The sequence below is a fragment of the Delphinus delphis genome, chromosome 3 (genome assembly GCF_949987515.2).
Source record: "Delphinus delphis chromosome 3, mDelDel1.2, whole genome shotgun sequence".
Taxonomy (NCBI): Eukaryota; Metazoa; Chordata; class Mammalia; order Artiodactyla; family Delphinidae; genus Delphinus; species Delphinus delphis.
In genome coordinates this window covers 130,261,067-130,274,022 of record NC_082685.1, presented here as the reverse complement: position 1 = coordinate 130,274,022, position 12,956 = coordinate 130,261,067, and the positions used below count along the sequence as shown (strand labels likewise).

Below are 12,956 nucleotides of genomic sequence, written 5' to 3'. Positions count from 1 at the left end.
AATCTTTAACTTGCTTGCCTTATCAGAAATATTTGCCACAAAGAATCACTCTCTTCCTTAATAAACTGATTCAACAGGGCTTCAGGTTTTTCCTATATCTCTCTGGTCCCTCCTCCTTTTCTGTCTGCTTTGCTCACTGTTAGCTCCTTGTCTCCCTTAAAATTGTAGAGTCTCGGGCTTCCCTGGGTGGCACAGTGGTTAAGGAATCTGCCTGCCAATGCAGGGGACATGGGTTCGATCCCTGGCCTGGGAGGATCCCACATTCCACGGAGCAGCTGAGCCCGTGCGCCACAACTGCTGGGACTGCGCCCTGGAGCCTGCGAGTCACAACTGCTGAGCCTGCGTGCCACAACTGCTGAGGCCTGCACGCCTAGAGCCCATGCTCTGCAGCAGGAGAGGCCACCGCAATGAGAAGCCTGTGCACCGCAATGAGTGGTGGCCCATGCTTGCCACAACTAGAGAGGGCCCGCATGCAGCAGCAGAGGCCCAACACAGCCAAAAATAAATACATTTATTAAAAAAACAAATTGTCGTCTCAAGGGTCAGTCTTTGTACTCTTTTCTATTTACCTCAATTTTTAGGTAATGTTATCCAATCTCATGGTTTTAATATCGTCACTTGTGTTATACAATACAGTAGCCACTAGTCACAAGTGATTACTTAAATTTATACTAATTAAAATTAAATTAAAAAAAATTCAGTACCTGAGTCACTCTAGCCACATGTGGCTAGTGGCTACCATATTGCACAGTGTAGGTATAAAACATTTCCATCATTGCAGAAAGTTCTGCTGATCTAGATAATGACCAATTTCACATTATATTTCTAGCCAAAACTTCTCTCCTAAATTTCAGACTTGCATATCCAACTACCAACTTAACATCTTTTTAAAAATTGAGATATAATTGACATATAACATTATACTAGTTTTAGATACACAACATAATGATTTGGTATATGTATATATCCAACTTAATATCTTTACTTGGATATAATAGACAAGTGAAACCTGTCAAAAACTGAACTTCTGACTTTTTCCTGAAAAGCTACCCCATGCATTGTTTTCCTGATTTCAGTTAATGGTATTTCCATCCTTCTAGTTGCTCAAGCTAAAATTCTTGGAATCACTCATAACTTCTTTTTCTCAGTCTACATTCAATCCGTTAGGAAATCTTGTTGGCTTTCTTTCAAATATATCCAGACTCTGACTACCATCATTTGTTACCAAGATTTCTACAGTGGAGCTCTCTGTTTGTACCCTTACAGTTTACTTGCCACACAAGCAGGTAGAGAGTTGTAGAGTGGTATAGTAAGGAATTTGGCCTCACCCAGTTGGTTGTTACAACTGAGGGAAGTGCTATTAGCACCCAGTAGGTAGAGACTAGGGATGCTGCTAAAGATCCTACAGTGCACAGGTTAGCTTCCTACAACAATTACCTAGCCAAAAATGTCCTGAGACTGAGAAATCTGCCCTAAGGGGGAAAATAGGAGGCTGTGTTAGGGAAAGACAGGAAGGGACCTTATATGGTAATGGCAGTATTCTATTTCTTTAACTTGATTGTGGTTACATGGCTATTTGCTTTATAATTATTCAATATACGTATGTTCGATGCACTTTTTTGTAGGATGTTGTATTTCACAATTATTAAAAAAAAAAGGGAACTCCATAAGATGAAGTAAACAGATTTTAACACAAAACCAAGTGCTTTACCTTTTATCCTCAACCTGTAAGTTACTATTATTACCTTCACTTTATAGAAAAGGATACAAAGCATGGAGAAGGTAAGTAATTGACTACAAAGTTAGTAAGTGGCAGAGTTCAAGTTCAAGCCTACACAGTTTAAGTCCAGAGCCTGTATTCTTTGCCACTATGCTGTGCTGTTTTTCCTGTTCTTTGGCCTTTCCTCCTCCTCTCTTTTATCTTTCACTTTTACTTCTCTTTCTTGTTACAGCCCAGACTACTCAACAAGTATAGTTTTATTATTGCTGTATTTGTTTAATGGAGTTTAATGTCCACTGATCTTATTTTTCTAATTGTAGCATTTACGGCAAAGTAGAAAGAAAATGGGGTTTCTGAGGGAGAGTCCTATATTTGCCACTCACTACCTGTGTAATTTAAGACTAACTATTTAACCTCCACGAGACTATTTTCCCATTTGCAAAATGGAAATAATAACATCCTCTTCACTGGGGTGTTTGAGAATTAAATGACATGATGCATATTATACTTAGTACTTTGTAACGGGAAAATAAATGTTCAAATGTATTATTATTCCTTTCAAAAATCAAATAGGGCTTCCCTGGTGGAGCAATGGTTGAGAGTCCACCTGTCGATGCAGGGTACACAGGTTCGTGCCCCCGTCCGGGAAGATCCCACATGCTACGGAGAGGCTAGGCCCGTGAGCCATGGCCGCTGAGCCTGGGTGTCCGGAGCCTGTGCTCCGCAACGGGAGAGGCCACAACAGTGAGAGGCCTGTGTACCGCAAAAAAAAAAAAAAAAAAAAAAATCAAATAAAAATACGTCTTTTTTTTTAAAACATATGCAGCCTTTTGAGTTTTTTCCTATTTTTTTAAATGAAAAATTCTTCTTAGTAACAAAGAGCTAATAAGCAAATATTGCCAACATGCCACTATTATGTGATAGAGATGTTGGTAACATGTTCTATTCCCCAGCATGTGTTTTCTTTTCTGTTTCTTTCCTTTCCATTTCCCTATTCTGCTCTTCTGTGTTTCTGTTCAACAATTAAGCCAAAGCTCTCATTAACTTAATGCTACTGAAGATAAATAATGTTAAATAAAAATGTTAAAGTATTACCTTATAAGGTAATAATAGTAATTTTAACAGTAACTTTTCAAAAAAGGCAAAACCATATACAGTTGACCCTTCAACAATGAGGGAGTTAACTGTGCCTCTGCACAGTTGAAAATTGGTGTATAACTTGACAGTCAAGTATCTGCAAATCTGCATCTGTAGATTCAACCAATCATGGATGGTGTAGTACTGTAGTACATAATATTGAAAAAAATCCACATATAAGTGGACCTGAACAGTTCAAACCTGTGTTGTTCAAGGTCTACTGTATTACCATTTCCAATCAAGAAGGGCCTTATTTCTGTATCTTATAAAGAGTATGAACATAAAAATGATGATCTATTCTAAGATGAGGCAACTAAAATACTGAGTAATGGTAAACTCTGAACAATATATTCATCCAACAAGGTCTCAATGAGCCTCTACAAGGTACTTGGGTACTGAGAAAAACAGAAAAAAAAAAAGTCATGGTCCCTATCCTCAAGAAACTTAAAAAATATAATTTATGAAGTCAAGAAGTCAGGTAATTTGTCCTAAATCACTTAAATAATAAAACCAAGCAGGATGCTAATAAACGATTATGATTTTCTGTTCCTCATTTCACTTTTAGCTCATATCTACACCACTTGCTAGTCGTGGCTCCCAAATTAGCTCTGTAATAGATTAGTGCAAGATTTATTCTTTTAAGGTAAAAAGTTTAGTTGACTATTTGAAACATAGAGCCATATAACATATATATTCAAATGTGGAGCATCAGAAATGATCTTGAATATAAAGTATACACTGATCAATAGTAACTGTTACTAAAATCTCACTAAGATAAAAAGGAACTGTGAGTAAGCTAAGTAGTTTCATCAGAACAGTTAGTTGATATGCAAAAACAGAAGCCTGATTTTTCAGTTCCTTTTTTAATGTAATAAAACTGATTAATAATTCAGTTGACTTCTTTGGTCTTAAGTTTTAAAACTAAAGGCAGAATTAAGAGTACTTTGACCCACTAATTTACAAGACTAGGATTGACAGTCCTATTAAATATCCTTAGTCTAAAACTGTCAATTTCACTAAATAAAACTTGAAAAAAGTATCTCCTGGATGTAATGAGTAAAAATATTCTATATAAAATATCAATGAAAAATACATTTTAAATTAAGGTGGGTATCTAAGATCAGCAACAACTCAAGGATGCCCACTCTTGCCAATTTTATTCAACATAATATTGGAAGTCCTAGCCACAGCAATCAGGCAAGAAATAGAAATAAAAGGATTCCAAATTGGAAAGGAAGTAAAAAGGTAACACTCTGCAGATGACATGACACTACACATAGAAAATCCTATGATGCCACCAAAAAAGTAGTAGAGCTCAACAATGAATTCAGTAAAGTTGCAGGATACAAAATTAATATACAGAAATCTGTTGCACTTCTATACACTAAAAATAAATTACCAGAAGGGAAATTAAGAAAACAATCCCATTTACCATTGCATCAAAAAGAATAAAATATGTAGGAATAAACCTATCTCAGAAGGCAAAACAACTATACTTGGAAAATTATAAGACACTGATGAAAGAAATTGAAGACAACATAAACAGATGGAAAGGTATACTGTGTTCATGGATTGGAATTAATATTGTTAAAATGACCATACTACCCAAGGCAATCTACAGATTATTGCAATCCCTATAAAAATACCAAGGGCATTTTTCACAGAACCAGAACAAATAATTTTAAAATTTGTATGGAAACACAAAAGACCCCAAATAGCCAAAATAATCTTGAGAAAGAAGAACAGAGCTGGAGGAACAATGTTTCTTGACTTCAGACTATACTACAAAGCTACAATACTCAAAACACTATGGTACTGGCCAAAAAAACAGACAAATAGATCGACGGAACAGGATGAGAAAGCCCAGAAATAAACCCGTGCACTTACGATCAATTAATCTGTGACAAAGGAGGCAAGAATATACAATGGAGAAAAGACAGTCTCTTCAATAAGTGGTGCTGGGAAAACTGGACAGCCACATGTAAAATAATGAGATTAGAACATTTTCTCACACCATATATAGAAATAAACTCAAAATGGATTAAAGAACTAAATGTAAGACCAGAAACCATAAAACTCCTAGAGGAAAACATAGGCGGAACACCCTTTGCCATAAATCACAGCAACATATATTTTTGACCTGTATGCTAAAGCAGAGGAAATAAAAGCAAAATAGGACCTAATCAGACTTAAAAGCTTTTGTGTGGCAAAAAGGAAACCACTGACAAAACAAAGAGACAACCTACTGAATGGGAGAAAATATTTGCTAATGATATGACTGATAAGGGGTCAATACCCAGAATATATAAACAGCTCATACAACTCAACAAAAAAACAAGCAACCCAATTTAAAAATGGGCAGATCTGAATAGACATTTTATAAAGAAGACATACAGATGGCCAACAAGCACAAGAAAAGATCCTCAACGTCAGTAATCATCTGGGAACTTCAAAACCACAATAAGATATCACCTCACACCCATTAGAATGGTTATCATCAAAAAAGTGAGAAATAACAAGTCTTGGTGAGGATGTACATATAAGGGAACCCTTATACACTGTTGGGGGAATGTAAATTGGTGCAACCACTGTGGAAAACAGTATGGCCAATTTCTCAAAAAACTGAAAATAGGACTACCATATGACCCAGCAATTCCACTCCTGGGTATACATCTGAAAAAAAATGAAAACACTAATTCAAAAAGATACAGGTACCCCAATGTTCATTGCAGCATTATTTACAACTGCCAAGATACGGAAGTAACCTAAGTGTCCATCAACAGATGAATGGATAAAGAAGATGTGGTATATGTATAATGCAACACTACTCAGCAATAAAAAAGAATGAAATTTTGCCATTTGCAACAACATGGATGGACGTGGAAGGTATTATGCTAAGTGAAATAAGTCAGACAAAGACAAACACTGCATGATATCACTTATATGTGGAATCTAAAAAATAATACAAACTAGTGAATATAACAAAAAGGAAACAGACTTACAGAGAACAAACTAGTGGTTACCAGTGGAGCGAGGGAAGCAGGGAGGGGCAAGATATGGGTAGGGGATTAAGAGTTATAAACTATTACGTATAAAATAAATAAGCGGGCTTCCCTGGTGGCGCAGTGGTTGAGAGTCCGCCTGCCTATGCAGGGGACATGGGTTCGTGCCCCGGTCTGGGAGGATCCCACATGCCGCGGAGCAGCTGGGCCCGTGAGCCATGGCCGCTGAGCCTGCGCCTCCGGAGCCTGTGCTCCGCAACGGGAGAGGCCACGACGGTGAGAGGCCCGCATACCGCAAAAATAAATAAATAAATAAATAAGCAAGCCAGAAAGATATATTGTACAACACAGGGAATACAGTCAATATTTTAAAATAACTATAAATGCAGTATAACCTTTAAAAACTGTGAATCACTATTTTGTACACCTGTAACTTATGTAATATTGTACATCAACTGTATCTCAATTAGAAAAAAAGGAAAAGGAAAATAAAGAAAGATGGACATGGCATAGGAATTAAAAGCTTGGAAAATAAACATATAGTAGAGAAGTTATTAACTTTAGAGAGTTTTAAAAATATCATCTCAATTTAAAAAATTAAATATTTTAGAAATTGAAAAGTTGACTGTCAGGAAGCCAGTACCCCTTCATCAAAAAGAATAACTTAAAGAACTTGGGGGAAATTTATAAAAGAAAATCTAAAGCACATAAAATAATCTATAAATTAATGTGTAAGCATTTGGAACTATTCCAAGCACTACTGAACTTTATATAGGAGTTTGCTACTATTATTTGTGAACTTAAACTAAGTTTAATGAAATGAGCTTAATGAAACTGTTATACTGTGGGAGGAAAAAGGCATAAACAGAATTGTTAAGAAATGCTAGAGAAAATTTTTAGTATTGGTAAGCAGGCAGAACCTTATTGCTCTTAAATCTACAAAAACTGATGAAACCACCTTCAGAAGGTATTCATTTGTTTGAATTATACACAATGGTTAAATTGGGATATAGCCTATTCTGATTCTATTAAGTAGAATTTAGTGGTCAGCTCACATAAGACTGCTTGGATTTGAATCCTGGATTTACTGTGTGACTTGGGGCAACTTACTTAAATTCCCTAAGGGAATTTGGTTTGAGATTTAAATGAGATAATGCACATAATAATGTGACCGGTCCACAGTGAGTGCTCAATAAACATAGCTATCATTTTTATTATGAATTTAGTTCTTTAAAAGTAACTAGCAAAATTATATTTTGGCTTAATTTAGTGGCCTGAATAAAATCAGCTGACAGATGTACGTCTTTAGCATAAAGTGAGTAAACCCAGTGAGGTAAGAAAGATAAAGAAATTGAGCTTCATAGAATTACTGAACTGTCACAAACAGAATAGACCTAAAGGGAAAGAATTCATTTCTGAAGAACAAAACAGTGTCACTTTGGAGAAAAACTCAGAGAAAAAGACAAGTCAATAGAAAGGTAGTGGAAGATGGAACTAACATTTATTTATTGAATGCCTACTACTGGCCTAATGTTTACATGTTGTTTAATTGCATCCAATACTTTAGGATTTGGGAAATAGGTATTACCTTCAAATTATTGATACAAAAAACATAAATAAATAAAAAACCATGAAGCTCAGAAGTAACTTGTCCTAAATCACGTAACTAATAAAGCCACGATTGGGAAATGAAACCAGGCTACTTTGATCCCAAACGCTATTTCCCACTATAGTGGGATGTCTGCTTTAAAGAAGGAGGCAGGCTATTTGGAAGACAAAAGAAGCCTCTGAAAATCAGGTCCTGTTCAGATTCGGAAACAAAAAAGCAGTAATACCTAGAATGACAAATGGCCTTAAACTCTTTAAAAACAAAGTTTAGGACTAGAAGAGTGAAGATATGTGCCGAAGTATCTGGATTACAAATTTAAAACAACACAGTTTTCTTGAAGCAAACTAGCTTAGGTGAATTTGTTTCTCTTGATGCAAACTTCTTTGTCTCAAGGCTAGATATTCCCTTGGACAGCAATAATCCTTCCAGCAGCAGTGAAACACAGGAAAGGTCAATAGCCAAGTCAGAGTAGGAAAAAACATACCTGCTTAAACAATGGCAGAAAAAAACGGCTACACTTCTGACTTACTTTGTTAACCAATACTCTCCACTGTATTGGTTCCTAAACTAAACTGAGAATGTGGTTGAGTTTAGAAACAGGATTTTTTATGTCCTGGAGATGATACTTTCACTGAATATTGAATGTTAGGAAACCAGAAAAGAGGAAAATCTAGAAAGGTTCTTAGATTGTGGGACTCGAGGGACATTGTTCCAGCTAATGATTAAGAACTCTCCAGACAATAGGGGCTTCTTAGACAATGGGTGAATTTCCAGGATGTCCGGCCCCCTTCCGAGGAGGGAGATAACAAAATGTAAAAAAGGTGTCTGTCAAAGACCAATCAGGCAGCTGGGGAGAAGGAGGGAGATAACAAAATGTAAAAAAGGTGTCTGTCAAAGACCAATCAGGCAGCTGGGGACAAGTTCCCTCTCTGGTCCGAGCCTAAGCCGGGACCAATCAGCAGGAGAACACAACCAAATCTATAATTTACATACGGGGAAGTGGGAACCTATAAAACTGACATATTCGCGCCCAAAAGGGTTCCTTCTTCGACCTCCTGCGTGAGGACCAAGGAACCCCGGTGCACCGGCCTTCAATAAACCTCTTGCGTTTTGCATCGACTTCCGACTCTTGTTGTTTCCTGGGCGAGTCGAAACTCCTAGGAGACCGCGCAGGTCTAACAAGATTTCAGTCAGCCTTAACAAAAAGTGATAATCAAGGTTGGGGAAAATATGAAGGACATTCAGGAATTGACATAAAGTTTCCAGTTTAATCACATACATGTATTTGTCCTGGGCGAATCTGAAATCTTGTGGCATTGTCAAATTAGCTTTTTATTCCAAACAAGCAGAAAACTGATGATATTTCAATGATTCAAAATAAATCATGAATGAGTCCGAAGTTCCTAGTGCCTTTCAAAGATTTATTAACATTCAAGTAAATATGAAGAACTGTAAGGAAACAGATCATTTTCAGTTGCCTCAATTAGTCAAGTAACCTGAACTTCAAATTCCCCCAGAATGCTGTTTCAAAGGAAATTTGATAGCTTTCTGAAAGTCTTGAGAACTATAAACTGAAGTTTGATGAATTAGGTTGAGAGGTGAATTGGAGTTTCATAGCTAATATTACTTAGATGGTAACACAGAATAGTGCTACCAATGATTAAGTAAAATTTTAAATATTCCTAAGCACTAATTTGCCACAGACTAACACTAATATAGGGAGTTAAATACAAAAAAATGACATAAACAGATATATTCATTTCTATTTCATTCAATCCTCTGATCTTTAAGACACTGAAGTCCCAGATACAAGATTATTAATGTCAAAGGTAAGTCATTTAGTAATAAGACCCTTGGGCTTCCCTGGTGGCGCAGTGGTTGAGAGTCCGCCTGCCGATGCAGGGGATACAGGTTCACGCCCCGGGTCTGGGAAGATCCCACATGCTGCGGAGCGCCTAGGCCCGTGAGCCATGGCCGCTGAGCCTGGGCGTCCAGAGCCTGTGCTCCGCAATGGGAGAGGCCACAACAGTGAGAGGCCCACGTACCGCCAAAAAAAAAAAAAAAAAAGAAAAGAAAAAGAAAAAAACCCTTATCATTTATTTTAAGATTGGTTTTAGTATGGGGTCTCAATATGAAAACAGCTTATTAACTTGTTTGCTGGTGCTTATGCTGAAGCATTTATCTCCATGAAAAGAACATAGAGAACAACCAAAGGAAGCTCCTAAATGTTATTTTTAAAAGTTATTAACTGTGAGCATCAGTATATCTCAAAGAATGTCAGCCCTTTCCACACTAGGTTCAGAAACTTTCTTTGACAATTCTTTGCAAAAGCAAACCTACAGTACATATGCCAAGATGCTAGCGACAATCTGCAATAAGGAGGTACTAGCTTTTGCCCAAAGAAATGGATTATGAACCCACCATACAAGTATTTATGAGTGAAAATTACTATTAACTAATACTTCTGCAAATGGTAGAGTTTTAGATACTATATTTACATTCAGTTCACCAGGCCAGGGGTTGATAATTTTTTTTCTGCAAAGGGCCAGATAGTAAATATTTTAGGCTTTGCCAGCCATATGGTCTCTACAACTACTCAACTCTGCCTGTAGCACAAAAGACAATGTATAAATGAGTAAGCATGGTTGTGTTCCAGTAAAACCATATAAAAAGTAAATACATTTGGCAGTGGCCAAATTTGGTCATAGTTTACTCACCTCTGTAGTATGCCAATATCAAAGCAATTGGAACCATATCATTAAAAAGGCAGCCTTGTGAAAGCAGTTATGTATATGTATGTTCTTCTAGGTAAGTCTGTAACTTCTATAAAGTCCGGTAACAAACTTTATCTAAACCTCTTCCTTATGAATTGCTTAATGGTGAGCCAATAGGAGCCATAATATTCAAATTCTGATGTGACAGTTGGAACATGCTTCTAATCTGATCAATAAATCCTTCAAAAGGTGTTAAATTTGACAGTGCTGGAAGACAATGTGTTTTAATAAAGAAATTAGCAGTCAGAACAATGCAATGGCACCAAAGAACCTCTCCTCTCACACTGGGAACACTAAATGCTCTAGTTATGTTTAGGCAGTAGGAAAGAAAGAATACTGGCAAGTACTGAAATTTAAGTGTATTATAAAATGCTGGCTTGCTAGAAATTTTTATCTTCTTAATTTTTTCTTTACTTTTATGTTCGTATCTCTTAAAAAAAATACTATAAATCATTATTTTAATTTGTAATTCAGGTATTCCCATCCTCCTATGCTGTTTACCCTTTATTGTAACTATTTAGGGTATTATAAAAATCACAATAAACAGCATTATTTTTATGTATGTAACTGAGATATGCAGCATTTAAGACAGAAGAAATCTAAGGCTAAATGTTTTCAGAGCTCTAGTGGGCATACAGTGGGAAAGGAAAGGTGAACTTTATTTTCTTCGAGGCAAAGAAGCTATAGGTGACATCTTAGCTTGCCACCAACCTTTATTCTTAATATGAAGTTTGTAGTTGTTTGTGAGGCAAGGAGATTTTTGTTCAAGTTAAAACAAGGGTTTCTTTGACCTACTGCAAAGTGTAAAGCCTTTCCCTTCAGGGGCTGCCTGTTACCCTGCATATGACAAGCAGTAAAAAGATAAAAGGAGGGGGAACAGGTTCTAAAGTTTGCTAATCTACTGATCTCAGCAATAGATTACGGCATGGCTTGAGAGTCATGAAAATTAGGTTTTAGTCAAGCTGGCCATTAACCGGTTGTCTCGTGGTGAGCGAGTCAGTTTCTTCAACTCGGTGGACTGAAGTTTCCTCATCTGGAAAATGAGAGAATGCGCTTGACTAGCTGCTCTCAAAGGTCCGTTCCAGCTCTATTATTCTAAGACAGGAAAATGTCAAGCCACCTACTGTGGTCACTGTCTCTCACAGTCGAGCCGGGGGAAAAGCGTGACGAGGACTTCCCTGTCTCAGCCCTCACCCCATCTGCGGTCCTAGCTCAAGGCACCAAGGGAGCTTCCTCCCCACCTCCCCTCTCTAGCTCTCTCCTACTCGGGATAGAAAAGGGCGCTCCCATTCCCGCAATTCCCCCAATTCTCCTCCTCCCTCCTCCTCTCACTCGGGTGTTCACCCACGGTAACCCTGCCTTTTCCCTAAGGTCCGGCAGACACCGACTCCCACAGCCCCTCGAGTTCTTTCTCAGCCCCCGACGGAGGCCCTGCCTTGCTCTCACCCGAGACCTGTAGGAACGCGCGCCGCCTCTCCGGACCGGTCTCCGCGGGCCCCGGCTTTGGCCTCACCGCTTCCGCAAGAAGCCACAGTTCCGAGGCGTTTCCCTGAAGAACTTCCCCGGGTAACAGCCGACTCCGTCGCAAGCTCAGCCTTAGCAGCCGCGTCCCCCCCTTTCCCTCCGCTCCCTCCCGGGAGATGAGTTTGCAAGACCCGGAACGTCCTCTACCTGAGCAGGCCGAGCCTTTAATCTCAGAGACCTCGGCGGGAAGGAGGACACCCCTCCCCCAAACTTCTCAACTTGCTGCAGCAAGGGTTCTTGTCCTCTGAACAGGAAAAGGCAACGGCCTAGGCCGCGGAGGCCAGCGGGGGATGCAGTTCTGAGAGCGCTAAGCCGGCCGCCGCAGTCAAACCTCCTGCCGCCGCGGACTACAACTCCCAGAGGGCTCTGCGACAGCCAACACGCCTCCCGCCGCAGAGCCCAGCCCTCCGGCTTCGGAAGGAAGGGCGGCGCAGGTGGGCTAATCGCGTTTTATCTGCAGCCAGACCTTTGCGCTAGAGTCTGTTGCCTGCCTGCCCTTAAGGCATCTAAGAGGAGGGACGCGATCTCCTGCAGTCTACCACCCCGGAGGCCACCTGAGAAAGGGCTGATGTGACATTTCCATCTAGGGCTGACCTCCCATTATCTGTCTGTCATCTCAGGCTGTTCTCGCTGGTGCTCTGTACTCTCATCACGTGCTTGCACCCTGTGGACACCAAGGGAAGCTGGTTTGGAAAAAAAATTGTTAGATTTGGCACTTTCTCTCCCTTGTCTAGACATTTAGGTTTGTTTTTTGTTTTTTACGTGTTGGCAGTTTAGTCACTAGGCTAAAAGAGGGGCTTTGGTAGGATTTTAAGCACCCTCTCCCCATCCCTAACAATTTCGCCGACAGCCACCCCAAATAAACATACAGTCTAAGGAAAATTGGTGTGCTTGTTATAAAAAGTCAGCTTAAGGTAAGTCTCCTGAAAAGCATATGGCAATACCTCAGCTCTTCTTACGTAGGAAGCCGGTGGCTGTTTTTTTTTAAGCAAAACAACCAGGAAAAATCCAACGTTAGTGTAATGTGTTAATCCCAAATGAAAGAAACCAAATTTAACAAATAGTTAAAACTGAGTGCCAAGCATTTTACATAAAATATCTCATTAAGTCTTTACCATGATTCTAGAAGTGTATATTATCCCTATTTTACAAATAAGGAAACAGCCCTAGAGAATTTTAAGAGTTACCCA

The 12,956-nt window shown here is 38.8% G+C and overlaps 1 protein-coding gene across 12 annotated transcripts in view; it reads right to left on the bottom strand.

The window, feature by feature from the left end:
• Positions 1-12,105, bottom strand: part of SLC38A9 (solute carrier family 38 member 9) — a 110,176-nt gene extending 98,071 nt beyond the window's left edge. For 8 of the 12 annotated variants that reach the window (XR_009519011.1, XR_009519010.1, XR_009519009.1 and 5 more), the window contains exon 1: positions 11,689-12,105. The gene's annotated coding sequence lies outside the window, so the exon portion shown is untranslated. Of the gene's footprint in view, positions 1-8,747; positions 9,370-11,216; positions 11,276-11,688 lie in introns of those variants that run through there. The other 4 variants (XM_060009478.1, XM_060009479.1, XM_060009480.1 and 1 more) reach the window with 4 other exon arrangements.
• Positions 12,106-12,956: the final 851 nt, after the last annotated feature.